At 34.5% G+C, this 26,533-nt stretch overlaps 39 non-coding genes across 39 annotated transcripts; all 39 read right to left on the bottom strand.

Moving 5' to 3' along the window:
* Positions 1 to 311: 311 nt before the first annotated feature.
* TRNAK-UUU (transfer RNA lysine (anticodon UUU)) lies at positions 312 to 384 on the bottom strand. Its single transcript has one exon. It is a non-coding gene; the product is annotated as a tRNA-Lys (tRNA).
* A 441-nt stretch (positions 385 to 825) lies between these two features.
* On the bottom strand, positions 826 to 898 carry TRNAK-UUU (transfer RNA lysine (anticodon UUU)). The gene has a single exon. It is a non-coding gene; the product is annotated as a tRNA-Lys (tRNA).
* A 955-nt stretch (positions 899 to 1,853) lies between these two features.
* Positions 1,854 to 1,926, bottom strand: TRNAK-UUU (transfer RNA lysine (anticodon UUU)). The gene has a single exon. It is a non-coding gene; the product is annotated as a tRNA-Lys (tRNA).
* Positions 1,927 to 2,367: 441 nt separating this feature from the next.
* Positions 2,368 to 2,440, bottom strand: TRNAK-UUU (transfer RNA lysine (anticodon UUU)). Its single transcript has one exon. It is a non-coding gene; the product is annotated as a tRNA-Lys (tRNA).
* A 441-nt stretch (positions 2,441 to 2,881) lies between these two features.
* TRNAK-UUU (transfer RNA lysine (anticodon UUU)) lies at positions 2,882 to 2,954 on the bottom strand. The gene has a single exon. It is a non-coding gene; the product is annotated as a tRNA-Lys (tRNA).
* Positions 2,955 to 3,395: 441 nt separating this feature from the next.
* Positions 3,396 to 3,468, bottom strand: TRNAK-UUU (transfer RNA lysine (anticodon UUU)). Its single transcript has one exon. It is a non-coding gene; the product is annotated as a tRNA-Lys (tRNA).
* Positions 3,469 to 3,909: 441 nt separating this feature from the next.
* On the bottom strand, positions 3,910 to 3,982 carry TRNAK-UUU (transfer RNA lysine (anticodon UUU)). Its single transcript has one exon. It is a non-coding gene; the product is annotated as a tRNA-Lys (tRNA).
* Positions 3,983 to 4,939: 957 nt separating this feature from the next.
* Positions 4,940 to 5,012, bottom strand: TRNAK-UUU (transfer RNA lysine (anticodon UUU)). Its single transcript has one exon. It is a non-coding gene; the product is annotated as a tRNA-Lys (tRNA).
* Positions 5,013 to 5,453: 441 nt separating this feature from the next.
* On the bottom strand, positions 5,454 to 5,526 carry TRNAK-UUU (transfer RNA lysine (anticodon UUU)). The gene has a single exon. It is a non-coding gene; the product is annotated as a tRNA-Lys (tRNA).
* A 441-nt stretch (positions 5,527 to 5,967) lies between these two features.
* TRNAK-UUU (transfer RNA lysine (anticodon UUU)) lies at positions 5,968 to 6,040 on the bottom strand. Its single transcript has one exon. It is a non-coding gene; the product is annotated as a tRNA-Lys (tRNA).
* A 441-nt stretch (positions 6,041 to 6,481) lies between these two features.
* Positions 6,482 to 6,554, bottom strand: TRNAK-UUU (transfer RNA lysine (anticodon UUU)). Its single transcript has one exon. It is a non-coding gene; the product is annotated as a tRNA-Lys (tRNA).
* A 441-nt stretch (positions 6,555 to 6,995) lies between these two features.
* Positions 6,996 to 7,068, bottom strand: TRNAK-UUU (transfer RNA lysine (anticodon UUU)). The gene has a single exon. It is a non-coding gene; the product is annotated as a tRNA-Lys (tRNA).
* Positions 7,069 to 7,511: 443 nt separating this feature from the next.
* TRNAK-UUU (transfer RNA lysine (anticodon UUU)) lies at positions 7,512 to 7,584 on the bottom strand. The gene has a single exon. It is a non-coding gene; the product is annotated as a tRNA-Lys (tRNA).
* Positions 7,585 to 8,025: 441 nt separating this feature from the next.
* On the bottom strand, positions 8,026 to 8,098 carry TRNAK-UUU (transfer RNA lysine (anticodon UUU)). The gene has a single exon. It is a non-coding gene; the product is annotated as a tRNA-Lys (tRNA).
* A 441-nt stretch (positions 8,099 to 8,539) lies between these two features.
* On the bottom strand, positions 8,540 to 8,612 carry TRNAK-UUU (transfer RNA lysine (anticodon UUU)). Its single transcript has one exon. It is a non-coding gene; the product is annotated as a tRNA-Lys (tRNA).
* A 441-nt stretch (positions 8,613 to 9,053) lies between these two features.
* On the bottom strand, positions 9,054 to 9,126 carry TRNAK-UUU (transfer RNA lysine (anticodon UUU)). Its single transcript has one exon. It is a non-coding gene; the product is annotated as a tRNA-Lys (tRNA).
* A 441-nt stretch (positions 9,127 to 9,567) lies between these two features.
* TRNAK-UUU (transfer RNA lysine (anticodon UUU)) lies at positions 9,568 to 9,640 on the bottom strand. The gene has a single exon. It is a non-coding gene; the product is annotated as a tRNA-Lys (tRNA).
* Positions 9,641 to 10,081: 441 nt separating this feature from the next.
* Positions 10,082 to 10,154, bottom strand: TRNAK-UUU (transfer RNA lysine (anticodon UUU)). Its single transcript has one exon. It is a non-coding gene; the product is annotated as a tRNA-Lys (tRNA).
* A 441-nt stretch (positions 10,155 to 10,595) lies between these two features.
* Positions 10,596 to 10,668, bottom strand: TRNAK-UUU (transfer RNA lysine (anticodon UUU)). The gene has a single exon. It is a non-coding gene; the product is annotated as a tRNA-Lys (tRNA).
* A 441-nt stretch (positions 10,669 to 11,109) lies between these two features.
* On the bottom strand, positions 11,110 to 11,182 carry TRNAK-UUU (transfer RNA lysine (anticodon UUU)). The gene has a single exon. It is a non-coding gene; the product is annotated as a tRNA-Lys (tRNA).
* A 441-nt stretch (positions 11,183 to 11,623) lies between these two features.
* On the bottom strand, positions 11,624 to 11,696 carry TRNAK-UUU (transfer RNA lysine (anticodon UUU)). Its single transcript has one exon. It is a non-coding gene; the product is annotated as a tRNA-Lys (tRNA).
* A 441-nt stretch (positions 11,697 to 12,137) lies between these two features.
* On the bottom strand, positions 12,138 to 12,210 carry TRNAK-UUU (transfer RNA lysine (anticodon UUU)). The gene has a single exon. It is a non-coding gene; the product is annotated as a tRNA-Lys (tRNA).
* A 956-nt stretch (positions 12,211 to 13,166) lies between these two features.
* TRNAK-UUU (transfer RNA lysine (anticodon UUU)) lies at positions 13,167 to 13,239 on the bottom strand. The gene has a single exon. It is a non-coding gene; the product is annotated as a tRNA-Lys (tRNA).
* Positions 13,240 to 13,680: 441 nt separating this feature from the next.
* Positions 13,681 to 13,753, bottom strand: TRNAK-UUU (transfer RNA lysine (anticodon UUU)). The gene has a single exon. It is a non-coding gene; the product is annotated as a tRNA-Lys (tRNA).
* Positions 13,754 to 14,194: 441 nt separating this feature from the next.
* On the bottom strand, positions 14,195 to 14,267 carry TRNAK-UUU (transfer RNA lysine (anticodon UUU)). Its single transcript has one exon. It is a non-coding gene; the product is annotated as a tRNA-Lys (tRNA).
* Positions 14,268 to 15,222: 955 nt separating this feature from the next.
* TRNAK-UUU (transfer RNA lysine (anticodon UUU)) lies at positions 15,223 to 15,295 on the bottom strand. The gene has a single exon. It is a non-coding gene; the product is annotated as a tRNA-Lys (tRNA).
* Positions 15,296 to 16,244: 949 nt separating this feature from the next.
* TRNAK-UUU (transfer RNA lysine (anticodon UUU)) lies at positions 16,245 to 16,317 on the bottom strand. Its single transcript has one exon. It is a non-coding gene; the product is annotated as a tRNA-Lys (tRNA).
* A 441-nt stretch (positions 16,318 to 16,758) lies between these two features.
* Positions 16,759 to 16,831, bottom strand: TRNAK-UUU (transfer RNA lysine (anticodon UUU)). The gene has a single exon. It is a non-coding gene; the product is annotated as a tRNA-Lys (tRNA).
* A 441-nt stretch (positions 16,832 to 17,272) lies between these two features.
* Positions 17,273 to 17,345, bottom strand: TRNAK-UUU (transfer RNA lysine (anticodon UUU)). Its single transcript has one exon. It is a non-coding gene; the product is annotated as a tRNA-Lys (tRNA).
* A 442-nt stretch (positions 17,346 to 17,787) lies between these two features.
* On the bottom strand, positions 17,788 to 17,860 carry TRNAK-UUU (transfer RNA lysine (anticodon UUU)). Its single transcript has one exon. It is a non-coding gene; the product is annotated as a tRNA-Lys (tRNA).
* Positions 17,861 to 18,302: 442 nt separating this feature from the next.
* Positions 18,303 to 18,375, bottom strand: TRNAK-UUU (transfer RNA lysine (anticodon UUU)). The gene has a single exon. It is a non-coding gene; the product is annotated as a tRNA-Lys (tRNA).
* Positions 18,376 to 18,816: 441 nt separating this feature from the next.
* Positions 18,817 to 18,889, bottom strand: TRNAK-UUU (transfer RNA lysine (anticodon UUU)). The gene has a single exon. It is a non-coding gene; the product is annotated as a tRNA-Lys (tRNA).
* A 955-nt stretch (positions 18,890 to 19,844) lies between these two features.
* Positions 19,845 to 19,917, bottom strand: TRNAK-UUU (transfer RNA lysine (anticodon UUU)). Its single transcript has one exon. It is a non-coding gene; the product is annotated as a tRNA-Lys (tRNA).
* A 442-nt stretch (positions 19,918 to 20,359) lies between these two features.
* TRNAK-UUU (transfer RNA lysine (anticodon UUU)) lies at positions 20,360 to 20,432 on the bottom strand. The gene has a single exon. It is a non-coding gene; the product is annotated as a tRNA-Lys (tRNA).
* A 441-nt stretch (positions 20,433 to 20,873) lies between these two features.
* TRNAK-UUU (transfer RNA lysine (anticodon UUU)) lies at positions 20,874 to 20,946 on the bottom strand. Its single transcript has one exon. It is a non-coding gene; the product is annotated as a tRNA-Lys (tRNA).
* Positions 20,947 to 21,387: 441 nt separating this feature from the next.
* TRNAK-UUU (transfer RNA lysine (anticodon UUU)) lies at positions 21,388 to 21,460 on the bottom strand. Its single transcript has one exon. It is a non-coding gene; the product is annotated as a tRNA-Lys (tRNA).
* Positions 21,461 to 21,901: 441 nt separating this feature from the next.
* On the bottom strand, positions 21,902 to 21,974 carry TRNAK-UUU (transfer RNA lysine (anticodon UUU)). The gene has a single exon. It is a non-coding gene; the product is annotated as a tRNA-Lys (tRNA).
* Positions 21,975 to 22,417: 443 nt separating this feature from the next.
* Positions 22,418 to 22,490, bottom strand: TRNAK-UUU (transfer RNA lysine (anticodon UUU)). The gene has a single exon. It is a non-coding gene; the product is annotated as a tRNA-Lys (tRNA).
* Positions 22,491 to 22,931: 441 nt separating this feature from the next.
* TRNAK-UUU (transfer RNA lysine (anticodon UUU)) lies at positions 22,932 to 23,004 on the bottom strand. Its single transcript has one exon. It is a non-coding gene; the product is annotated as a tRNA-Lys (tRNA).
* Between the last annotated feature and the right edge of the window lie 3,529 nt (positions 23,005 to 26,533).

Here is a 26,533-nt window from a genome sequence, read left to right as displayed (position 1 = left end):
GAAGTTGTTAGAGATCTTCATGCAAATGGACATAATCACTCAATCAAGAAATACATGCTAAACTTCCACACTGTAAATATGGTTTTAAAGAAACATCAAAGATATAAATGATTATATTCTCAGTGAGTTTACAATGTCCCTAGATCTTTAACAAACAGTAGCCAAACTTTCCAAAGGACGTAAATAGAATTTGATGGCATCAAGGTACATATTTAAAAGTATAATGTCATACTTAAAGCTGTCTACTGCTTCCTTTATTTACATGTCAATTTAAGAGGAAACTAAGAAACTGTTTCTTGTAAAAGGACTGCCGCCTGAACAGGGACTTGAACCCTGGACCCTCAGATTAAAAGTCTGATGCTCTACCGACTGAGCTATCCAGGCTCTGAAACAGCGCTCACTGAGATAGAAAAAAATACTGAGGTTAAATGAAGGAAAATATAAGGTCCTCATAGTCCATTAATGGCAAAATGAAAAGTTCTTGATTTCATAAATACTTTGGAGTATTACTGTTGAAGTTGTTAGAGATCTTCATGCAAATGGACATAATCACTCAATCAAGAAATATATGCTAAACTTCCACACTGTAAATATGGTTTTAAAGAAACATCAAAGATATAAATGTATCTATTCTCAGTGAGTTTACAATGTCCCTAGATCTTTAACATACAGTAGCCAAACTTTCCAAAGGACGTAAATAGAATTTGATGGCATCAAGGTACATATTTGAAAGTATAATGTCATACTTAAAGCTGTCTACTGCTTCCTTTATTGACATGTCAATTTAAGAGGAAACTAAGAAAGTGTTTCTTGTAAAAGGACTGCCGCCTGAACAGGGACTTGAACCCTGGACCCTCAGATTAAAAGTCTGATGCTCTACCGACTGAGCTATCCAGGCTCTGAAAAAGCTCTCACTGAGATAGAAAAAAATACTGAGGTTAAATGAGGGAGAATATAAGGTCCTCATAGTCCATTAACGGCAAAATGAAAAGTTCTTGATTTCATAAATACTTTGGAGTATTACTGTTGAAGTTGTTAGAGATCTTCATGCAAATGGACATAATCACTCAATCAAGAAATATATGCTAAACATCCACACTGTAAATATGGTTTTAAAGAAACATCAAAGATATAAATGTATCTATTCTCAGTGAGTTTACAATGTCCCTAGATCTTTAACATACAGTAGCCAAACTTTCCAAAGGACGTAAATAGAATTTGATGGCATCAAGATACATATTTGAAAGTATAATGTCATACATAAAGCTGTCTACTGCTTCCTTTATTAACATGTCAATTTAAGAGGAAACTAAGAAACTGTTTCTTGTAAAAAGACTGCCACCTGAACAGGGACTTGAACCCTGGACCCTCAGATTAAAAGTCTGATGCTCTACCGACTGAGCTATCCAGGCTCTGAAAAAGCTCTCACTGAGATAGAAAAAAATACTGAGGTTAAATGAAGGAGAATATAAGGTCCTCATAGTCCATTAACGGCAAAATGAAAAGTTCTTGATTTCATAAATACTTTGGAGTATTACTGTTGAAGTTGTTAGAGATCTTCATGCAAATGGACATAATCACTCAATCAAGAAATATATGCTAAACTTCCAGACTGTAAATATGGTTTTAAAGAAACATCAAAGATATAAATGTATCTATTCACAGTGAGTTTACAATGTCCCTAGATCTTTAACATACAGTAGCCAAACTTTCCAAAGGACGTAAATAGAATTTGATGGCATCAAGGTACATATTTGAAAGTATAATGTCATACTTAAAGCTGTCTACTGCTTCCTTTATTTACATGTCAATTTAAGAGGAAACTAAGAAACTGTTTCTTGTAAAAGGACTGCCGCCTGAACAGGGACTTGAACCCTGGACCCTCAGATTAAAAGTCTGATGCTCTACCGACTGAGCTATCCAGGCTCTGAAAAAGCTCTCACTGAGATAGAAAAAAATACTGAGGTTAAATGAAGGAGAATATAAGGTCCTCATAGTCCATTAACGGCAAAATGAAAAGTTCTTGATTTCATAAATACTTTGGAGTATTACTGTTGAAGTTGTTAGAGATCTTCATGCAAATGGACATAATCACTCAATCAAGAAATACATGCTAAACTTCCACACTGTAAATATGGTTTTAAAGAAACATCAAAGATATAAATGATTATATTCTCAGTGAGTTTACAATGTCCCTAGATCTTTAACAAACAGTAGCCAAACTTTCCAAAGGACGTAAATAGAATTTGATGGCATCAAGGTACATATTTAAAAGTATAATGTCATACTTAAAGCTGTCTACTGCTTCCTTTATTTACATGTCAATTTAAGAGGAAACTAAGAAACTGTTTCTTGTAAAAGGACTGCCGCCTGAACAGGGACTTGAACCCTGGACCCTCAGATTAAAAGTCTGATGCTCTACCGACTGAGCTATCCAGGCTCTGAAAAAGCTCTCACTGAGATAGAAAAAAATACTGAGGTTAAATGAAGGAGAATATAAGGTCCTTATAGTCCATTAACGGCAAAATGAAAAGTTCTTGATTTCATAAATACTTTGGAGTATTACTGTTGAAGTTGTTAGAGATCTTCATGCAAATGGACATAATCACTCAATCAAGAAATATATGCTAAACTTCCACACTGTAAATATGGTTTTAAAGAAACATCAAAGATATAAATGTATCTATTCACAGTGAGTTTACAATGTCCCTAGATCTTTAACATACAGTAGCCAAACTTTCCAAAGGACGTAAATAGAATTTGATGGCATCAAGGTACATATTTGAAAGTATAATGTCATACTTAAAGCTGTCTACTGCTTCCTTTATTTACATGTCAATTTAAGAGGAAACTAAGAAACTGTTTCTTGTAAAAGGACTGCCGCCTGAACAGGGACTTGAACCCTGGACCCTCAGATTAAAAGTCTGATGCTCTACCGACTGAGCTATCCAGGCTCTGAAAAAGCTCTCACTGAGATAGAAAAAAATACTGAGGTTAAATGAAGGAGAATATAAGGTCCTCATAGTCCATTAACGGCAAAATGAAAAGTTCTTGATTTCATAAATACTTTGGAGTATTACTGTTGAAGTTGTTAGAGATCTTCATGCAAATGGACATAATCACTCAATCAAGAAATATATGCTAAACTTCCAGACTGTAAATATGGTTTTAAAGAAACATCAAAGATATAAATGTATCTATTCACAGTGAGTTTACAATGTCCCTAGATCTTTAACATACAGTAGCCAAACTTTCCAAAGGACGTAAATAGAATTTGATGGCATCAAGGTACATATTTGAAAGTATAATGTCATACTTAAAGCTGTCTACTGCTTCCTTTATTTACATGTCAATTTAAGAGGAAACTAAGAAACTGTTTCTTGTAAAAGGACTGCCGCCTGAACAGGGACTTGAACCCTGGACCCTCAGATTAAAAGTCTGATGCTCTACCGACTGAGCTATCCAGGCTCTGAAAAAGCTCTCACTGAGATAGAAAAAAATACTGAGGTTAAATGAAGGAGAATATAAGGTCCTCATAGTCCATTAACGGCAAAATGAAAAGTTCTTGATTTCATAAATACTTTGGAGTATTACTGTTGAAGTTGTTAGAGATCTTCATGCAAATGGACATAATCACTCAATTAAGAAATATATGCTAAACTTCCACACTGTAAATATGGTTTTAAAGAAACATCAAAGATATAAATGTATCTATTCTCAGTGAGTTTACAATGTCCCTAGATCTTTAACATACAGTAGCCAAACTTTCCAAAGGACGTAAATAGAATTTGATGGCATCAAGGTACATATTTGAAAGTATAATGTCATACTTAAAGCTGTCTACTGCTTCCTTTATTGACATGTCAATTTAAGAGGAAACTAAGAAACTGTTTCTTGTAAAAGGACTGCCGCCTGAACAGGGACTTGAACCCTGGACCCTCAGATTAAAAGTCTGATGCTCTACCGACTGAGCTATCCAGGCTCTGAAAACGCTCTCACTGAGATAGAAAAAAATACTGAGGTTAAATGAAGGAGAATATAAGGTCCTCATAGTCCATTAACGGCAAAATGAAAAGTTCTTGATTTCATAAATACTTTGGAGTATTACTGTTGAAGTTGTTAGAGATCTTCATGCAATTGGACATAATCACTCAATCAAGAAATACATGCTAAACTTCCACACTGTAAATATGGTTTTAAAGAAACATCAAAGATATAAATGTATCTATTCTCAGTGAGTTTACAATGTCCCTAGATCTTTAACATACAGTAGCCAAACTTTCCAAAGGACGTAAATAGAATTTGATGGCATCAAGGTACATATTTGAAAGTATAATGTCATACTTAAAGCTGTCTACTGCTTCCTTTATTAACATGTCAATTTAAGAGGAAACTAAGAAACTGTTTCTTGTAAAAAGACTGCCGCCTGAACAGGGACTTGAACCCTGGACCCTCAGATTAAAAGTCTGATGCTCTACCGACTTAGCTATCCAGGCTCTGAAACAGCTCTCACTGAGATAGAAAAAAATACTGAGGTTAAATGAAGGAGAATATAAGGTCCTCATAGTCCATTAACGGCAAAATGAAAAGTTCTTGATTTCATAAATACTTTGGAGTATTACTGTTGAAGTTGTTAGAGATCTTCATGCAAATGGACATAATCCCTCAATTAAAAAAAATATATGCTAAACTTCCACACTGTAAATATGGTTTTAAAGAAACATCAAAGATATAAATGTATCTATTCTCAGTGAGTTTACAATGTCCCTAGATCTTTAACATACAGTAGCCAAACTTTCCAAAGGACGTAAATAGAATTTGATGGCATCAAGGTACATATTTGAAAGTATAATGTCATACTTAAAGCTGTCTACTGCTTCCTTTATTGACATGTCAATTTAAGAGGAAACTAAGAAACTGTTTCTTGTAAAAGGACTGCCGCCTGAACAGGGACTTGAACCCTGGACCCTCAGATTAAAAGTCTGATGCTCTACCGACTGAGCTATCCAGGCTCTGAAAACGCTCTCACTGAGATAGAAAAAAATACTGAGGTTAAATGAAGGAGAATATAAGGTCCTCATAGTCCATTAACGGCAAAATTAAAAGTTCTTGATTTCATAAATACTTTGGAGTATTACTGTTGAAGTTGTTAGAGATCTTCATGCAAATGGACATAATCACTCAATCAAGAAATACATGCTAAACTTCCACACTGTAAATATGGTTTTAAAGAAACATCAAAGATATAAATGATTATATTCTCAGTGAGTTTACAATGTCCCTAGATCTTTAACAAACAGTAGCCAAACTTTCCAAAGGATGTAAATAGAATTTGATGGCATCAAGGTACATATTTAAAAGTATAATGTCATACTTAAAGCTGTCTACTGCTTCCTTTATTTACATGTCAATTTAAGAGGAAACTAAGAAACTGTTTCTTGTAAAAGGACTGCCGCCTGAACAGGGACTTGAACCCTGGACCCTCAGATTAAAAGTCTGATGCTCTACCGACTGAGCTATCCAGGCTCTGAAAAAGCTCTCACTGAGATAGAAAAAAATACTGAGGTTAAATGAAGGAGAATATAAGGTCCTTATAGTCCATTAACGGCAAAATGAAAAGTTCTTGATTTCATAAATACTTTGGAGTATTACTGTTGAAGTTGTTAGAGATCTTCATGCAAATGGACATAATCACTCAATCAAGAAATATATGCTAAACTTCCACACTGTAAATATGGTTTTAAAGAAACATCAAAGATATAAATGTATCTATTCACAGTGAGTTTACAATGTCCCTAGATCTTTAACATACAGTAGCCAAACTTTCCAAAGGACGTAAATAGAATTTGATGGCATCAAGGTACATATTTGAAAGTATAATGTCATACTTAAAGCTGTCTACTGCTTCCTTTATTTACATGTCAATTTAAGAGGAAACTAAGAAACTGTTTCTTGTAAAAGGACTGCCGCCTGAACAGGGACTTGAACCCTGGACCCTCAGATTAAAAGTCTGATGCTCTACCGACTGAGCTATCCAGGCTCTGAAAAAGCTCTCACTGAGATAGAAAAAAATACTGAGGTTAAATGAAGGAGAATATAAGGTCCTCATAGTCCATTAACGGCAAAATGAAAAGTTCTTGATTTCATAAATACTTTGGAGTATTACTGTTGAAGTTGTTAGAGATCTTCATGCAAATGGACATAATCACTCAATCAAGAAATATATGCTAAACTTCCAGACTGTAAATATGGTTTTAAAGAAACATCAAAGATATAAATGTATCTATTCACAGTGAGTTTACAATGTCCCTAGATCTTTAACATACAGTAGCCAAACTTTCCAAAGGACGTAAATAGAATTTGATGGCATCAAGGTACATATTTGAAAGTATAATGTCATACTTAAAGCTGTCTACTGCTTCCTTTATTTACATGTCAATTTAAGAGGAAACTAAGAAACTGTTTCTTGTAAAAGGACTGCCGCCTGAACAGGGACTTGAACCCTGGACCCTCAGATTAAAAGTCTGATGCTCTACCGACTGAGCTATCCAGGCTCTGAAAAAGCTCTCACTGAGATAGAAAAAAATACTGAGGTTAAATGAAGGAGAATATAAGGTCCTCATAGTCCATTAACGGCAAAATGAAAAGTTCTTGATTTCATAAATACTTTGGAGTATTACTGTTGAAGTTGTTAGAGATCTTCATGCAAATGGACATAATCACTCAATCAAGAAATACATGCTAAACTTCCACACTGTAAATATGGTTTTAAAGAAACATCAAAGATATAAATGATTATATTCTCAGTGAGTTTACAATGTCCCTAGATCTTTAACAAACAGTAGCCAAACTTTCCAAAGGACGTAAATAGAATTTGATGGCATCAAGGTACATATTTAAAAGTATAATGTCATACTTAAAGCTGTCTACTGCTTCCTTTATTTACATGTCAATTTAAGAGGAAACTAAGAAACTGTTTCTTGTAAAAGGACTGCCGCCTGAACAGGGACTTGAACCCTGGACCCTCAGATTAAAAGTCTGATGCTCTACCGACTGAGCTATCCAGGCTCTGAAAAAGCTCTCACTGAGATAGAAAAAAATACTGAGGTTAAATGAAGGAGAATATAAGGTCCTCATAGTCCATTAACGGCAAAATGAAAAGTTCTTGATTTCATAAATACTTTGGAGTATTACTGTTGAAGTTGTTAGAGATCTTCATGCAAATGGACATAATCCCTCAATTAAAAAAAATATATGCTAAACTTCCACACTGTAAATATGGTTTTAAAGAAACATCAAAGATATAAATGTATCTATTCTCAGTGAGTTTACAATGTCCCTAGATCTTTAACATACAGTAGCCAAACTTTCCAAAGGACGTAAATAGAATTTGATGGCATCAAGGTACATATTTGAAAGTATAATGTCATACTTAAAGCTGTCTACTGCTTCCTTTATTGACATGTCAATTTAAGAGGAAACTAAGAAACTGTTTCTTGTAAAAGGACTGCCGCCTGAACAGGGACTTGAACCCTGGACCCTCAGATTAAAAGTCTGATGCTCTACCGACTGAGCTATCCAGGCTCTGAAAACGCTCTCACTGAGATAGAAAAAAATACTGAGGTTAAATGAAGGAGAATATAAGGTCCTCATAGTCCATTAACGGCAAAATTAAAAGTTCTTGATTTCATAAATACTTTGGAGTATTACTGTTGAAGTTGTTAGAGATCTTCATGCAAATGGACATAATCACTCAATCAAGAAATACATGCTAAACTTCCACACTGTAAATATGGTTTTAAAGAAACATCAAAGATATAAATGATTATATTCTCAGTGAGTTTACAATGTCCCTAGATCTTTAACAAACAGTAGCCAAACTTTCCAAAGGATGTAAATAGAATTTGATGGCATCAAGGTACATATTTAAAAGTATAATGTCATACTTAAAGCTGTCTACTGCTTCCTTTATTTACATGTCAATTTAAGAGGAAACTAAGAAACTGTTTCTTGTAAAAGGACTGCCGCCTGAACAGGGACTTGAACCCTGGACCCTCAGATTAAAAGTCTGATGCTCTACCGACTGAGCTATCCAGGCTCTGAAAAAGCTCTCACTGAGATAGAAAAAAATACTGAGGTTAAATGAAGGAGAATATAAGGTCCTTATAGTCCATTAACGGCAAAATGAAAAGTTCTTGATTTCATAAATACTTTGGAGTATTACTGTTGAAGTTGTTAGAGATCTTCATGCAAATGGACATAATCACTCAATCAAGAAATATATGCTAAACTTCCACACTGTAAATATGGTTTTAAAGAAACATCAAAGATATAAATGTATCTATTCACAGTGAGTTTACAATGTCCCTAGATCTTTAACATACAGTAGCCAAACTTTCCAAAGGACGTAAATAGAATTTGATGGCATCAAGGTACATATTTGAAAGTATAATGTCATACTTAAAGCTGTCTACTGCTTCCTTTATTTACATGTCAATTTAAGAGGAAACTAAGAAACTGTTTCTTGTAAAAGGACTGCCGCCTGAACAGGGACTTGAACCCTGGACCCTCAGATTAAAAGTCTGATGCTCTACCGACTGAGCTATCCAGGCTCTGAAAAAGCTCTCACTGAGATAGAAAAAAATACTGAGGTTAAATGAAGGAGAATATAAGGTCCTCATAGTCCATTAACGGCAAAATGAAAAGTTCTTGATTTCATAAATACTTTGGAGTATTACTGTTGAAGTTGTTAGAGATCTTCATGCAAATGGACATAATCACTCAATCAAGAAATATATGCTAAACTTCCAGACTGTAAATATGGTTTTAAAGAAACATCAAAGATATAAATGTATCTATTCACAGTGAGTTTACAATGTCCCTAGATCTTTAACATACAGTAGCCAAACTTTCCAAAGGACGTAAATAGAATTTGATGGCATCAAGGTACATATTTGAAAGTATAATGTCATACTTAAAGCTGTCTACTGCTTCCTTTATTTACATGTCAATTTAAGAGGAAACTAAGAAACTGTTTCTTGTAAAAGGACTGCCGCCTGAACAGGGACTTGAACCCTGGACCCTCAGATTAAAAGTCTGATGCTCTACCGACTGAGCTATCCAGGCTCTGAAAAAGCTCTCACTGAGATAGAAAAAAATACTGAGGTTAAATGAAGGAGAATATAAGGTCCTCATAGTCCATTAACGGCAAAATGAAAAGTTCTTGATTTCATAAATACTTTGGAGTATTACTGTTGAAGTTGTTAGAGATCTTCATGCAAATGGACATAATCACTCAATCAAGAAATACATGCTAAACTTCCACACTGTAAATATGGTTTTAAAGAAACATCAAAGATATAAATGATTATATTCTCAGTGAGTTTACAATGTCCCTAGATCTTTAACAAACAGTAGCCAAACTTTCCAAAGGACGTAAATAGAATTTGATGGCATCAAGGTACATATTTAAAAGTATAATGTCATACTTAAAGCTGTCTACTGCTTCCTTTATTTACATGTCAATTTAAGAGGAAACTAAGAAACTGTTTCTTGTAAAAGGACTGCCGCCTGAACAGGGACTTGAACCCTGGACCCTCAGATTAAAAGTCTGATGCTCTACCGACTGAGCTATCCAGGCTCTGAAAAAGCTCTCACTGAGATAGAAAAAAATAGTGAGGTTAAATGAAGGAGAATATAAGGTCCTTATAGTCCATTAACGGCAAAATGAAAAGTTCTTGATTTCATAAATACTTTGGAGTATTACTGTTGAAGTTGTTAGAGATCTTCATGCAAATGGACATAATCACTCAATCAAGAAATATATGCTAAACTTCCACACTGTAAATATGGTTTTAAAGAAACATCAAAGATATAAATGTATCTATTCACAGTGAGTTTACAATGTCCCTAGATCTTTAACATACAGTAGCCAAACTTTCCAAAGGACGTAAATAGAATTTGATGGCATCAAGGTACATATTTGAAAGTATAATGTCATACTTAAAGCTGTCTACTGCTTCCTTTATTTACATGTCAATTTAAGAGGAAACTAAGAAACTGTTTCTTGTAAAAGGACTGCCGCCTGAACAGGGACTTGAACCCTGGACCCTCAGATTAAAAGTCTGATGCTCTACCGACTGAGCTATCCAGGCTCTGAAAAAGCTCTCACTGAGATAGAAAAAAATACTGAGGTTAAATGAAGGAGAATATAAGGTCCTCATAGTCCATTAACGGCAAAATGAAAAGTTCTTGATTTCATAAATACTTTGGAGTATTACTGTTGAAGTTGTTAGAGATCTTCATGCAAATGGACATAATCACTCAATCAAGAAATATATGCTAAACTTCCAGACTGTAAATATGGTTTTAAAGAAACATCAAAGATATAAATGTATCTATTCACAGTGAGTTTACAATGTCCCTAGATCTTTAACATACAGTAGCCAAACTTTCCAAAGGACGTAAATAGAATTTGATGGCATCAAGGTACATATTTGAAAGTATAATGTCATACTTAAAGCTGTCTACTGCTTCCTTTATTTACATGTCAATTTAAGAGGAAACTAAGAAACTGTTTCTTGTAAAAGGACTGCCGCCTGAACAGGGACTTGAACCCTGGACCCTCAGATTAAAAGTCTGATGCTCTACCGACTGAGCTATCCAGGCTCTGAAAAAGCTCTCACTGAGATAGAAAAAAATACTGAGGTTAAATTAAGGAGAATATAAGGTCCTCATAGTCCATTAACGGCAAAATGAAAAGTTCTTGATTTCATAAATACTTTGGAGTATTACTGTTGAAGTTGTTAGAGATCTTCATGCAAATGGACATAATCACTCAATTAAGAAATATATGCTAAACTTCCACACTGTAAATATGGTTTTAAAGAAACATCAAAGATATAAATGTATCTATTCTCAGTGAGTTTACAATGTCCCTAGATCTTTAACATACAGTAGCCAAACTTTCCAAAGGACGTAAATAGAATTTGATGGCATCAAGGTACATATTTGAAAGTATAATGTCATACTTAAAGCTGTCTACTGCTTCCTTTATTGACATGTCAATTTAAGAGGAAACTAAGAAACTGTTTCTTGTAAAAGGACTGCCGCCTGAACAGGGACTTGAACCCTGGACCCTCAGATTAAAAGTCTGATGCTCTACCGACTGAGCTATCCAGGCTCTGAAAACGCTCTCACTGAGATAGAAAAAAATACTGAGGTTAAATGAAGGAGAATATAAGGTCCTCATAGTCCATTAACGGCAAAATGAAAAGTTCTTGATTTCATAAATACTTTGGAGTATTACTGTTGAAGTTGTTAGAGATCTTCATGCAATTGGACATAATCACTCAATCAAGAAATACATGCTAAACTTCCACACTGTAAATATGGTTTTAAAGAAACATCAAAGATATAAATGTATATATTCTCAGTGAGTTTACAATGTCCCTAGATCTTTAACAAACAGTAGCCAAACTTTCCAAAGGACGTAAATAGAATTTGATGGCATCAAGGTACATATTTGAAAGTATAATGTCATACTTAAAGCTGTCTACTGCTTCCTTTATTAACATGTCAATTTAAGAGGAAACTAAGAAACTGTTTCTTGTAAAAAGACTGCCGCCTGAACAGGGACTTGAACCCTGGACCCTCAGATTAAAAGTCTGATGCTCTACCGACTGAGCTATCCAGGCTCTGAAACAGCTCTCACTGAGATAGAAAAAAATACTGAGGTTAAATGAAGGAGAATATAAGGTCCTCATACTCCATTAACGGCAAAATGAAAAGTTCTTGATTTCATAAATACTTTGGAGTATTACTGTTGAAGTTGTTAGAGATCTTCATGCAAATGGACATAATCACTCAATCAAGAAATATATGCTAAACTTCCACACTGTAAATATGGTTTTAAAGAAACATCAAAGATATAAATGTATCTATTCTCAGTGAGTTTACAATGTCCCTAGATCTTTAACATACAGTAGCCAAACTTTCCAAAGGACGTAAATAGAATTTGATGGCATCAAGGTACATATTTGAAAGTATAATGTCATACTTAAAGCTGTCTACTGCTTCCTTTATTTACATGTCAATTTAAGAGGAAACTAAGAAACTGTTTCTTGTAAAAGGACTGCCGCCTGAACAGGGACTTGAACCCTGGACCCTCAGATTAAAAGTCTGATGCTCTACCGACTGAGCTATCCAGGCTCTGAAAAAGCTCTCACTGAGATAGAAAAAAATACTGAGGTTAAATGAAGGAGAATATAAGGTCCTCATAGTCCATTAACGGCAAAATGAAAAGTTCTTGATTTCATAAATACTTTGGAGTATTACTGTTGAAGTTGTTAGAGATCTTCATGCAAATGGACATAATCCCTCAATTAAAAAAAATATATGCTAAACTTCCACACTGTAAATATGGTTTTAAAGAAACATCAAAGATATAAATGTATCTATTCTCAGTGAGTTTACAATGTCCCTAGATCTTTAACATACAGTAGCCAAACTTTCCAAAGGACGTAAATAGAATTTGATGGCATCAAGGTACATATTTGAAAGTATAATGTCATACTTAAAGCTGTCTACTGCTTCCTTTATTAACATGTCAATTTAAGAGGAAACTAAGAAACTGTTTCTTGTAAAAAGACTGCCGCCTGAACAGGGACTTAAACCCTGGACCCTCAGATTAAAAGTCTGATGCTCTACCGACTGAGCTATCCAGGCTCTGAAAAACTCTCACTGAGACAGAAAAAAATACTGAGGTTAAATGAAGGAGAATATAAGGTCCTCATAGTCCATTAACGGCAAAATGAAAAGTTCTTGATTTCATAAATACTTTGGAGTATTACTGTTGAAGTTGTTAGAGATCTTCATGCAAATGGACATAATCACTCAATCAAGAAATATATGCTAAACTTCCACACTGTAAATATGGTTTTAAAGAAACATCAAAGATATAAATGTATCTATTCTCAGTGAGTTTAAAATGTCCCTAGATCTTTAACATACAGTAGCCAAACTTTCCAAAGGACGTAAATAGAATTTGATGGCATCGAGGTACATATTTGAAAGTATAATGTCATACTTAAAGCTGTCTACTGCTTCCTTTATTAACATGTCTATTTAAGAGGAAACTAAGAAACTGTTTCTTGTAAAAGGACTGCCGCCTGAACAGGGACTTGAACCCTGGACCCTCAGATTAAAAGTCTGATGCTCTACCGACTGAGCTATCCAGGCTCTGAAACAGCTCTCACTGAGATAGAAAAAAATACTGAGGTTAAATGAAGGAGAATATAAGGTCCTCATAGTCCATTAACGGCAAAATGAAAAGTTCTTGATTTCATAAATACTTTGGAGTATTACTGTTGAAGTTGTTAGAGATCTTCATGCAAATGGACATAATCACTCAATCAAGAAATATATGCTAAACTTCCACACTGTAAATATGGTTTTAAAGAAACATCAAAGATATAAATGTATTTATTCTCAGTGAGTTTACAATGTCCCTAGATCTTTAACATACAGTAGCCAAACTTTCCAAAGGACGTAAATAGAATTTGATGGCATCAAGGTACATATTTGAAAGTATGATGTCATACTTAAAGCTGTCTACTGCTTCCTTTATTAACATGTCTATTTAAGAGGAAACTAAGAAACTGTTTCTTGTAAAAGGACTGCCGCCTGAACAGGGACTTGAACCCTGGACCCTCAGATTAAAAGTCTGATGCTCTACCGACTGAGCTATCCAGGCTCTGAAAAAGCTCTCACTGAGATAGAAAAAAATACTAAGGTTAAATGAAGGAGAATATAAGGTCCTCATAGTCCATTAACCGCAAAATGAAAAGTTCTTGATTTCATAAATACTTTGGAGTATTACTGTTGAATTTGTTAGAGATCTTCATGCAAATGGACATAATCACTCAATCAAGAAATATATGCTAAACTTCCACACTGTAAATATGGTTTTAAAGAAACATCAAAGATATAAATGTATCTATTCTCAGTGAGTTTACAATGTCCCTAGATCTTTAACATACAGTAGCCAAACTTTCCAAAGGACGTAAATAGAATTTGATGGCATCAAGGTACATATTTGAAAGTATAATGTCATACTTAAAGCTGTCTACTGCTTCCTGTATTGACATGTCAATTTAAGAGGAAACTAAGAAACTGTTTCTTGTAAAAGGACTGCCGCCTGAACAGGGACTTGAACCCTGGACCCTCAGATTAAAAGTCTGATGCTCTACCGACTGAGCTATCCAGGCTCTGAAAAAGCTCTCACTGAGATAGAAAAAAATACTGAGGTTAAATGAAGGAGAATATAAGGTCCTCATAGTCCATTAACGGCAAAATGAAAAGTTCTTGATTTCATAAATACTTTGGAGTATTACTGTTGAAGTTGTTAGAGATCTTCATGCAAATGGACATAATCACTCAATCAAGAAATATATGCTAAACTTCCACACTGTAAATATGGTTTTAAAGAAACATCAAAGATATAAATGTATCTATTCTCAGTGAGTTTACAATGTCCCTAGATCTTTAACATACAGTAGCCAAACTTTCCAAAGGACGTAAATAGAATTTGATGGCATCAAGGTACATATTTAAAAGTATAATGTCATACTTAAAGCTGTCTACTGCTTCCTTTATTAACATGTCAATTTAAGAGGAAACTAAGAAACTGTTTCTTGTAAAAAGACTGCCGCCTGAACAGGGACTTGAACCCTGGACCCACAGATTAAAAGTCTGATGCTCTAGCGACTGAGCTATCCAGGCTCTAAAAAAGCTCTCACTGAGATTGAAAAAAATACTGAGGTTAAATGAAGGAGAATATAAGGTCCTTATAGTCCATTAACGGCAAAATGAAAAGTTCTTGATTTCATAAATACTTTGGAGTATTACTGTTGAAGTTGTTAGAGATCTTCATGCAAATGGACATAATCACTCAATCAAGAAATATATGCTAAACTTCCACACTGTAAATATGGTTTTAAAGAAACATCAAAGATATAAATGTATCTATTCTCAATGAGTTTACAATGTCCCTAGATCTTTAACATACAGTAGCCAAACTTTCCAAAGGACGTAAATAGAATTTGATGGCATCAAGGTACATATTTGAAAGTATAATGTCATACTTAAAGCTGTCTACTGCTTCCTTTATTGACATGTCAATTTAAGAGGAAACTAAGAAACTGTTTCTTGTAAAAGGACTGCCGCCTGAACAGGGACTTGAACCCTGGACCCTCAGATTAAAAGTCTGATGCTCTACCGACTGAGCTATCCAGGCTCTGAAAAAGCTCTCACTGAGATAGAAAAAAATACTGAGGTTAAATGAAGGAGAATATAAGGTCCTCATAGTCCATTAACGGCAAAATGAAAAGTTCTTGATTTCATAAATACTTTGGAGTATTACTGTTGAAGTTGTTAGAGATCTTCATGCAAATGGACATAATCACTCAATCAAGAAATATATGCTAAACTTCCACACTGTAAATATGGTTTTAAAGAAACATCAAAGATATAAATGTATCTATTCTCAGTGAGTTTACAATGTCCCTAGATCTTTAACATACAGTAGCCAAACTTTCCAAAGGACGTAAATAGAATTTGATGGCATCAAGGTACATATTTGAAAGTATAATGTCATACTTAAAGCTGTCTACTGCTTCCTTTATTGACATGTCAATTTAAGAGGAAACTAAGAAACTGTTTCTTGTAAAAGGACTGCCGCCTGAACAGGGACTTGAACCCTGGACACTCAGATTAAAAGTCTGATGCTCTACCGACTGAGCTATCCAGGCTCTGAAAAAGCTCTCCCTGAGATAGAAAAAAATACTGAGGTTAAATGAAGGAGAATATAAGGTCCTCATAGTCCATTAACGTGAAAAGTTCTTGATTTCATAAATACTTTGGAGTATTACTGTTGAAGTTGTTAGAGATCTTCATGCAAATGGACATAATCACTCAATCAAGAAATATATGCTAAACTTCCACACTGTAAATATGGTTTTAAAGAAACATCAAAGATATAAATGTATCTATTCTCAGTGAGTTTACAATGTCCCTAGATCTTTAACATACAGTAGCCAAACTTTCCAAAGGACGTAAATAGAATTTGATGGCATCAAGGTACATATTTAAAAGTATAATGTCATACTTAAAGCTGTCTACTGCTTCCTTTATTTACATGTCAATTTAAGAGGAAACTAAGAAACTGTTTCTTGTAAAAGGACTGCCGCCTGAACAGGGACTTGAACCCTGGACCCTCAGATTAAAAGTCTGATGCTCTACCGACTGAGCTATCCAGGCTCTGAAAAAGCTCTCACTGAGATAGAAAAAAATACTGAGGTTAAATGAAGGAGAATATAAGGTCCTTATAGTCCATTAACGGCAAAATGAAAAGTTCTTGATTTCATAAATACTTTGGAGTATTACTGTTGAAGTTGTTAGAGATCTTCATGCAAATGGACATAATCACTCAATCAAGAAATATATGCTAAACTTCCAGACTGTAAATATGGTTTTAAAGAAACATCAAAGATATAAATGTATCTATTCTCAGTGAGTTTACAATGTCCCTAGATCTTTAACATACAGTAGCCAAACTTTCCAAAGGACGTAAATAGAATTTGATGGCATCAAGGTACATATTTGAAAGTATAATGTCATACTTCAAGCTGTCTACTGCTTCCTTTATTTACATGTCAATTTAAGAGGAAACTAAGAAACTGTTTCTTGTAAAAGGACTGCCGCCTGAACAGGGACTTGAACCCTGGACCCTCAGATTAAAAGTCTGATGCTCTACCGACTGAGCTATCCAGGCTCTGAAAAAGCTCTCACTGAGATAGAAAAAAATACTGAGGTTAAATGAAGGAGAATATAAGGTCCTCATAGTCCATTAACGGCAAAATGAAAAGTTCTTGATTTCATAAATACTTTGGAGTATTACTGTTGAAGTTGTTAGAGATCTTCATGCAAATGGACATAATCACTCAATCAAGAAATATATGCTAAACTTCCAGACTGTAAATATGGTTTTAAAGAAACATCAAAGATATAAATGTATCTATTCACAGTGAGTTTACAATGTCCCTAGATCTTTAACATACAGTAGCCAAACTTTCCAAAGGACGTAAATAGAATTTGATGGCATCAAGGTACATATTTGAAAGTATAATGTCATACTTAAAGCTGTCTACTGCTTCCTTTATTTACATGTCAATTTAAGAGGAAACTAAGAAACTGTTTCTTGTAAAAGGACTGCCGCCTGAACAGGGACTTGAACCCTGGACCCTCAGATTAAAAGTCTGATGCTCTACCGACTGAGCTATCCAGGCTCTGAAAAAGCTCTCACTGAGATAGAAAAAAATACTGAGGTTAAATGAAGGAGAATATAAGGTCCTCATAGTCCATTAACGGCAAAATGAAAAGTTCTTGATTTCATAAATACTTTGGAGTATTACTGTTGAAGTTGTTAGAGATCTTCATGCAAATGGACATAATCACTCAATTAAGAAATATATGCTAAACTTCCACACTGTAAATAGGGTTTTAAAAAAAACATCAAAGATATAAATGTATCTATTCTCAGTGAGTTTACAATGTCCCTAGATCTTTAACATACAGTAGCCAAACTTTCCAAAGGACGTAAATAGAATTTGATGGCATCAAGGTACATATTTGAAAGTATAATGTCATACTTCAAGCTGTCTACTGCTTCCTTTATTGACTTGTCAATTTAAGAGGAAACTAAGAAACTGTTTCTTGTAAAAGGACTGCCGCCTGAACAGGGACTTGAACCCTGGACCCTCAGATTAAAAGTCTGATGCTCTACCGACTGAGCTATCCAGGCTCTGAAAAAGCTCTCACTGAGATAGAAAAATATACTGAGGTTAAATGAAGGAGAATATAAGGTCCTCATAGTCCATTAACGGCAAAATGAAAAGTTCTTGATTTCATAAATACTTTGGAGTATTACTGTTGAAGTTGTTAGAGATCTTCATGCAAATGGACATAATCACTCAATTAAGAAATATATGCTAAACTTCCACACTGTAAATAGGGTTTTAAAAAAAACATCAAAGATATAAATGTATCTATTCTCAGTGAGTTTAAAATGTCCCTAGATCTTTAACATACAGTAGCCAAACTTTCCAAAGGACGTAAATAGAATTTGATGGCATCAAGGTACATATTTGAAAGTATAATGTCATACTTCAAGCTGTCTACTGCTTCCTTTATTGACTTGTCAATTTAAGAGGAAACTAAGAAACTGTTTCTTGTAAAAGGACTGCCGCCTGAACAGGGACTTGAACCCTGGACCCTCAGATTAAAAGTCTGATGCTCTACCGACTGAGCTATCCAGGCTCTGAAAAAGCTCTCACTGAGATAGAAAAATATACTGAGGTTAAATGAAGGAGAATATAAGGTCCTCATAGTCCATTAACGGCAAAATGAAAAGTTCTTGATTTCATAAATACTTTGGAGTATTACTGTTGAAGTTGTTAGAGATCTTCATGCAAATGGACATAATCACTCAATTAAGAAATATATGCTAAACTTCCACACTGTAAATATGGTTTTAAAGAAACATCAAAGATATAAATGTATCTATTCTCAGTGAGTTTACAATGTCCCTAGATCTTTAACATACAGTAGCCAAACTTTCCAAAGGATGTAAATAGAATTTGATGGCATCAAGGTACATATTTGAAAGTATAATGTCATACTTAAAGCTGTCTACTGCTTCCTTTATTGACATGTCAATTTAAGAGGAAACTAAGAAACTGTTTCTTGTAAAAGGACTGCCGCCTGAACAGGGACTTGAACCCTGGACCCTCAGATTAAAAGTCTGATGCTCTACCGACTGAGCTATCCAGGCTCTGAAAACGCTCTCACTGAGATAGAAAAAAATACTGAGGTTAAATGAAGGAGAATATAAGGTCCTCATAGTCCATTAACGGCAAAATGAAAAGTTCTTGATTTCATAAATACTTTGGAGTATTACTGTTGAAGTTGTTAGAGATCTTCATGCAAATGGACATAATCACTCAATCAAGAAATACATGCTAAACTTCCACACTGTAAATATGGTTTTAAAGAAACATCAAAGATATACATGTATATATTCTCAGTGAGTTTACAATGTCCCTAGATCTTTAACAAACAGTAGCCAAACTTTCCAAAGGACGTAAATAGAATTTGATGGCATCAAGGTACATATTTGAAAGTATAATGTCATACTTAAAGCTGTCTACTGCTTCCTTTATTAACATGTCAATTTAAGAGGAAACTAAGAAACTGTTTCTTGTAAAAAGACTGCCACCTGAACAGGGACTTGAACCCTGGACCCTCAGATTAAAAGTCTGATGCTCTACCGACTGAGCTATCCAGGCTCTGAAACAGCTCTCACTGAGATAGAAAAAAATACTGAGGTTAAATGAAGGAGAATATAAGGTCCTCATACTCCATTAACGGCAAAATGAAAAGTTCTTGATTTCATAAATACTTTGGAGTATTACTGTTGAAGTTGTTAGAGATCTTCATGCAAATGGACATAATCACTCAATCAAGAAATATATGCTAAACTTCCACACTGTAAATATGGTTTTAAAGAAACATCAAAGATATAAATGTATCTATTCTCAGTGAGTTTACAATGTCCCTAGATCTTTAACATACAGTAGCCAAACTTTCCAAAGGACGTAAATAGAATTTGATGGCATCAAGGTACATATTTGAAAGTATAATGTCATACTTAAAGCTGTCTACTGCTTCCTTTATTTACATGTCAATTTAAGAGGAAACTAAGAAACTGTTTCTTGTAAAAGGACTGCCGCCTGAACAGGGACTTGAACCCTGGACCCTCAGATTAAAAGTCTGATGCTCTACCGACTGAGCTATCCAGGCTCTGAAAAAGCTCTCACTGAGATAGAAAAAAATACTGAGGTTAAATGAAGGAGAATATAAGGTCCTCATAGTCCATTAACTGCAAAATGAAAAGTTCTTGATTTCATAAATACTTTGGAGTATTACTGTTGAAGTTGTTAGAGATCTTCATGCAAATGGACATAATCACTCAATTAAAAAAATATATGCTAAACTTCCACACTGTAAATATGGTTTTAAAGAAACATCAAAGATATAAATGTATCTATTCTCAGTGAGTTTACAATGTCCCTAGATCTTTAACATACAGTAGCCAAACTTTCCAAAGGACGTAAATAGAATTTGATGGCATCAAGGTACATATTTGAAAGTATAATGTCATACTTCAAGCTGTCTACTGCTTCCTTTATTGACTTGTCAATTTAAGAGGAAACTAAGAAACTGTTTCTTGTAAAAGGACTGCCGCCTGAACAGGGACTTGAACCCTGGACCCTCAGATTAAAAGTCTGATGCTCTACCGACTGAGCTATCCAGGCTCTGAAAAAGCTCTCACTGAGATAGAAAAAAATACTGAGGTTAAATGAAGGAGAATATAAGGTCCTCATAGTCCATTAACGGCAAAATGAAAAGTTCTTGATTTCATAAATACTTTGGAGTATTACTGTTGAAGTTGTTAGAGATCTTCATGCAAATGGACATAATCACTCAATTAAGAAATATATGCTAAACTTCCACACTGTAAATATGGTTTTAAAGAAACATCAAAGATATAAATGTATCTATTCTCAGTGAGTTTACAATGTCCCTAGATCTTTAACATACAGTAGCCAAACTTTCCAAAGGACGTAAATAGAATTTGATGGCATCAAGGTACATATTTGAAAGTATAATGTCATACTTAAAGCTGTCTACTGCTTCCTTTATTGACATGTCAATTTAAGAGGAAACTAAGAAACTGTTTCTTGTAAAAGGACTGCCGCCTGAACAGGGACTTGAACCCTGGACCCTCAGATTAAAAGTCTGATGCTCTACCGACTGAGCTATCCAGGCTCTGAAAAAGCTCTCACTGAGATAGAAAAAAATACTGAGGTTAAATGAAGGAGAATATAAGGTCCTCATAGTCCATTAACGGCAAAATGAAAAGTTCTTGATTTCATAAATACTTTGGAGTATTACTGTTGAAGTTGTTAGAGATCCTCATGCAAATGGACATAATCACTCAATCAAGAAATACATGCTAAACTTCCACACTGTAAATATGGTTTTAAAGAAACATCAAAGATATAAATGTATATATTCTCAGTGAGTTTACAATGTCCCTAGATCTTTAACAAACAGTAGCCAAACTTTCCAAAGGACGTAAATAGAATTTGATGGCATCAAGGTACATATTTGAAAGTATAATGTCATACTTAAAGCTGTCTACTGCTTCCTTTATTAACATGTCAATTTAAGAGGAAACTAAGAAACTGTTTCTTGTAAAAAGACTGCCGCCTGAACAGGGACTTGAACCCTGGACCCTCAGATTAAAAGTCTGATGCTCTACCGACTGAGCTATCCAGGCTCTGAAACAGCTCTCACTGAGATAGAAAAAAATACTGAGGTTAAATGAAGGAGAATATAAGGTCTTCATACTCCATTAACGGCAAAATGAAAAGTTCTTGATTTCATAAATACTTTGGAGTATTACTGTTGAAGTTGTTAGAGATCTTCATGCAAATGGACATAATCACTCAATCAAGAAATATATGCTAAACTTCCACACTGTAAATATGGTTTTAAAGAAACATCAAAGATATAAATGTATCTATTCTCAGTGAGTTTACAATGTCCCTAGATCTTTAACATACAGTAGCCAAACTTTCCAAAGGACGTAAACAGAATTTGATGGCATCAAGGTACATATTTGAAAGTATAATGTCATACTTAAAGCTGTCTACTGCTTCCTTTATTTACATGTCAATTTAAGAGGAAACTAAGAAACTGTTTCTTGTAAAAGGACTGCCGCCTGAACAGGGACTTGAACCCTGGACCCTCAGATTAAAAGTCTGATGCTCTACCGACTGAGCTATCCAGGCTCTGAAAAAGCTCTCACTGAGATAGAAAAAAATACTGAGGTTAAATGAAGGAGAATATAAGGTCCTCATAGTCCATTAACGGCAAAATGAAAAGTTCTTGATTTCATAAATACTTTGGAGTATTACTGTTGAAGTTGTTAGAGATCTTCATGCAAATGGACATAATCACTCAATTAAAAAAAATATATGCTAAACTTCCACACTGTAAATATGGTTTTAAAGAAACATCAAAGATATAAATGTATCTATTCTCAGTGAGTTTACAATGTCCCTAGATCTTTAACATACAGTAGCCAAACTTTCCAAAGGACGTAAATGGAATTTGATGGCATCAAGGTACATATTTGAAAGTATAATGTCATACTTCAAGCTGTCTACTGCTTCCTTTATTGACTTGTCAATTTAAGAGGAAACTAAGAAACTGTTTCTTGTAAAAGGACTGCCGCCTGAACAGGGACTTGAACCCTGGACCCTCAGATTAAAAGTCTGATGCTCTACCGACTGAGCTATCCAGGCTCTGAAAAAGCTCTCACTGAGATAGAAAAAAATACTGAGGTTAAATGAAGGAGAATATAAGGTCCTCATAGTCCATTAACGGCAAAATGAAAAGTTCTTGATTTCATAAATACTTTGGAGTATTACTGTTGAAGTTGTTAGAGATCTTCATGCAAATGGACATAATCACTCAATTAAGAAATATATGCTAAACTTCCACACTGTAAATATGGTTTTAAAGAAACATCAAAGATATAAATGTATCTATTCTCAGTGAGTTTACAATGTCCCTAGATCTTTAACATACAGTAGCCAAACTTTCCAAAGGACGTAAATAGAATTTGATGGCATCAAGGTACATATTTGAAAGTATAATGTCATACTTAAAGCTGTCTACTGCTTCCTTTATTGACATGTCAATTTAAGAGGAAACTTAGAAACTGTTTCTTGTAAAAGGACTGCCGCCTGAACAGGGACTTGAACCCTGGACCCTCAGATTAAAAGTCTGATGCTCTACCGACTGAGCTATCCAGGCTCTGAAAACGCTCTCACTGAGATAGAAAAAAATACTGAGGTTAAATGAAGGAGAATATAAGGTCCTCATAGTCCATTAACGGCAAAATGAAAAGTTCTTGATTTCATAAATACTTTGGAGTATTACTGTTGAAGTTGTTAGAGATCTTCATGCAAATGGACATAATCACTCAATCAAGAAATACATGCTAAACTTCCACACTGTAAATATGGTTTTAAAGAAACATCAAAGATATAAATGTATATATTCTCAGTGAGTTTACAATGTCCCTAGATCTTTAACAAACAGTAGCCAAACTTTCCAAAGGACGTAAATAGAATTTGATGGCATCAAGGTACATATTTGAAAGTATAATGTCATACTTAAAGCTGTCTACTGCTTCCTTTATTAACATGTCAATTTAAGAGGAAACTAAGAAACTGTTTCTTGTAAAAGGACTGCCACCTGAACAGGGACTTGAACCCTGGACCCTCAGATTAAAAGTCTGATGCTCTACCGACTGAGCTATCCAGGCTCTGAAACAGCTCTCACTGAGATAGAAAAAAATACTGAGGTTAAATGAAGGAGAATATAAGGTCCTCATAGTCCATTAACGGCAAAATGAAAAGTTCTTGATTTCATAAATACTTTGGAGTATTACTGTTGAAGTTGTTAGAGATCTTCATGCAAATGGACATAATCACTCAATCAAGAAATATATGCTAAACTTCCACACTGTAAATATGGTTTTAAAGAAACATCAAAGATATAAATGTATCTATTCTCAGTGAGTTTACAATGTCCCTAGATCTTTAACATACAGTAGCCAAACTTTCCAAAGGACGTAAATAGAATTTGATGGCATCAAGGTACATATTTGAAAGTATAATGTCATACTTAAAGCTGTCTACTGCTTCCTTTATTAACATGTCAATTTAAGAGGAAACTAAGAAACTGTTTCTTGTAAAAGGACTGCCGCCTGAACAGGGACTTGAACCCTGGACCCTCAGATTAAAAGTCTAATGCTCTACCGACTGAGCTACCCAGGCTCTGAAAAAGCTCGCACTGAGATAGAAAAAAATACTGAGGTTAAATGAAGGAGAATATAAGGTCCTCATAGTCCATTAACGGCAAAATGAAAAGTTCTTGATTTCATAAATACTTTGGAGTATTACTGTTGAAGTTGTTAGAGATCTTCATGCAAATGGACATAATCACTCAATCAAGAAATATATGCTAAACTTCCACACTGTAAATATGGTTTTAAAGAAACATCAAAGATATAAATGTATCTATTCTCAGTGAGTTTACAATGTCCCTAGATCTTTAACATACAGTAGCCAAACTTTCCAAAGGATGTAAATAGAATTTGATGGCATCAAGGTACATATTTGAAAGTATAATGTCATACTTAAAGCTGTCTACTGCTTCCTTTATTGACATGTCAATTTAAGAGGAAACTAAGAAACTGTTTCTTGTAAAAGGACTGCCGCCTGAACCGGGACTTGAACCCTGGACCCTCAGATTAAAAGTCTGATGCTCTACCGACTGAGCTATCCAGGCTCTGAAAAAGCTCTCACTGAGATAGAAAAAAATACTGAGGTTAAATGAAGGAGAATATAAGGTCCTCATAGTCCATTAACGGCAAAATGAAAAGTTCTTGATTTCATAAATACTTTGGAGTATTACTGTTGAAGTTGTTAGAGATCTTCATGCAAATGGACATAATCACTCAATCAAGAAATATATGCTAAACTTCCACACTGTAAATATGGTTTTAAAGAAACATCAAAGATATAAATGTATCTATTCTCAGTGAGTTTACAATGTCCCTAGATCTTTAACATACAGTAGCCAAACTTTCCAAAGGACGTAAATAGAATTTGATGGCATCAAGGTACATATTTGAAAGTATAATGTCATACTTAAAGCTGTCTACTGCTTCCTTTATTGACTTGTCAATTTAAGAGGAAACTAAGAAACTGTTTCTTGTAAAAGGGCTGCCGCCTGAACAGGGACTTGAACCCTGGACCCTCAGATTAAAAGTCTGATGCACTACCGACTGAGCTATCCAGGCTCTGAAAAAGCTCTCACTGAGATAGAAAAAAATACTGAGGTTAAATGAAGGAGAATATAAGGTCCTCATAGTCCATTAACAGCAAAATGAAAAGTTCTTGATTTCATAAATACTTTGGAGTATTACTGTTGAAGTTGTTAGAGATCTTCATGCAAATGGACATAATCACTCAATCAAGAAATATATGCTAAACTTCCACACTGTAAATATGGTTTTAAAGAAACATCAAAGATATAAATGTATCTATTCTCAGTGAGTTTACAATGTCCCTAGATCTTTAACATACAGTAGCCAAACTTTCCAAAGGACCTAAATAGAATTTGATGGCATCAAGGTACATATTTGAAAGTATAATGTCATACTTAAAGCTGTCTACTGCTTCCTTTATTGACATGTCAATTTAAGAGGAAACTAAGAAACTGTTTCTTGTAAAAGGACTGCCGCCTGAACCGGGATTTGAACCCTGGACCCTCAGATTAAAAGTCTGATGCTCTACCGACTGAGCTATCCAGGCTCTGAAAAAGCTCTCACTGAGATAGAAAAAAATACTGAGGTTAAATGAAGGAGAATATAAGGTCCTCATAGTCCATTAACGGCAAAATGAAAAGTTCTTGATTTCATAAATACTTTGGAGTATTACTGTTGAAGTTGTTAGAGATCTTCATGCAAATGGACATAATCACTCAATCAAGAAATATATGCTAAACTTCCACACTGTAAATATGGTTTTAAAGAAACATCAAAGATATAAATGTATCTATTCTCAGTGAGTTTACAATGTCCCTAGATCTTTAACATACAGTAGCCAAACTTTCCAAAGGACGTAAATAGAATTTGATGGCATCAAGGTACATATTTGAAAGTATAATGTCATACTTAAAGCTGTCTACTGCTTCCTTTATTAACATGTCAATTTAAGAGGAAACTAAGAAACTGTTTCTTGTAAAAAGACTGCCGCCTGAACAGGGACTTGAACCCTGGACCCACAGATTAAAAGTCTGATGCTCTACCGACTGAGCTATCCAGGCTCTGAAACAGCTCTCACTGAGATAGCAAAAAATACTGAGGTTAAATGAAGGAGAATATAAGGTCCTCATAGTCCATTAACGGCAAAATTAAAAGTTCTTGATTTCATAAATACTTTGGAGTATTACTGTTGAAGTTGTTAGAGATCTACATCCAAATGGACATAATCACTCAATTAAGAAATATATTCTAAACTTCCACACTGTAAATATGGTTTTAAAGAAACATCAAAGATATAAATGTATCTATTCTCAGTGAGTTTACAATGTCCCTAGATCTTTAACATACAGTAGCCAATCTTTCCAAAGGACGTAAATAGAATTTGATGGCATCAAGGTACATATTTGAAAGTATAATGTCATACTTAAAGCTGTCTACTGCTTCCTTTATTAACATGTCAATTTAAGAGGAAACTAAGAAACTGTTTCTTGTAAAAGGACTGCCGCC

This window comes from Engystomops pustulosus, chromosome 1 (assembly GCF_040894005.1).
Source record: "Engystomops pustulosus chromosome 1, aEngPut4.maternal, whole genome shotgun sequence".
Classification (NCBI taxonomy): Eukaryota; Metazoa; Chordata; class Amphibia; order Anura; family Leptodactylidae; genus Engystomops; species Engystomops pustulosus.
This window is presented reverse-complemented; position numbering and strand designations above follow the sequence as displayed.